Genomic DNA, 950 nt, shown 5'->3' on the forward strand with positions numbered 1-950 from the left:
GTTTTGTTTCCCTTTTCTTGATAATGTGTTAGGCAAAGTCCAGCCTGCCGACTTGGGAACAGGCTTTCCTGCTCATTGGGGCAGGAAATAATAGTGACTTCTTTCTTTCAATCTGACTGGATCATCTATTAAAATAAGTTCATGACTACCATAATTTGGTTAATGTATGGATTGCACATAGACACTTGAGTTTATTATCTGGAACTGGTAGTTTGTGCTCTGCCACTTGGATAGGATTTTGTTTGGGAGTTTGCCATCCTGAATTTGCAGATGGAGTTCTTAAAGTGTTTATGGTTTATGGAAGTGTTGTCAGTGACTACTGAGGTCTTTTCCTTCCCTTTACAAAAACCAGCTGTGAAGGAATGTGATATATTGTTGGCATGTAATGCAATTCATCGCCACAATTGACTTTTGTTAATGTAAAATAGAGGAGCAAAAAACTGACACTTCTGTTGTTGGCAGGCTCAGCCAGGCAGTTGAGACTGGAACGTTGACTTGGCAAGTTTTAATAGATGCAAGCAAATAGTTTGCTGGAGGATGTTTGCTTTGTTGTGGTTTGCTTTTTGTGGGGGAGGGCAATTTAATTTTCTTTTAATATAGGTGAATTTGAATGTTGGTGAAAGTTGAAGACTGCAGAAGTCTTAGAATCTAAAACCTATATTTTCTGAGATGCCACATTAGTCTCCCACAGCATTGCATCCATGTGTCTGTTCTGGGAGTTCGCAGAACAGTTAATTCTGTTTCCATGATGTTCAAGCCTTGGCCTCCCTTCTGAACAGAAGAGCTTAAAAAGGATCCAATTAGTGTCAGTTGTATAATAGGGGGATTTGTGTGTGTGTGTGTGTGTGTGTGTGTGTGTGTGTGTGTGTGAGTGATGTGGACCCTGCCCACTGGGAACTGGAATGAAATTGAACAACTTCCTTCACATAGCCCGGTAATCAAATGCTGGG

The sequence above is a fragment of the Pezoporus wallicus genome, unplaced genomic scaffold (assembly GCF_028554395.1).
Source record: "Pezoporus wallicus isolate ANWC-B61680 ecotype Strahan unplaced genomic scaffold, APGP_CSIRO_Pwel_v1 contig_6783, whole genome shotgun sequence".
Lineage (NCBI taxonomy): Eukaryota > Metazoa > Chordata > Aves > Psittaciformes > Psittacidae > Pezoporus > Pezoporus wallicus.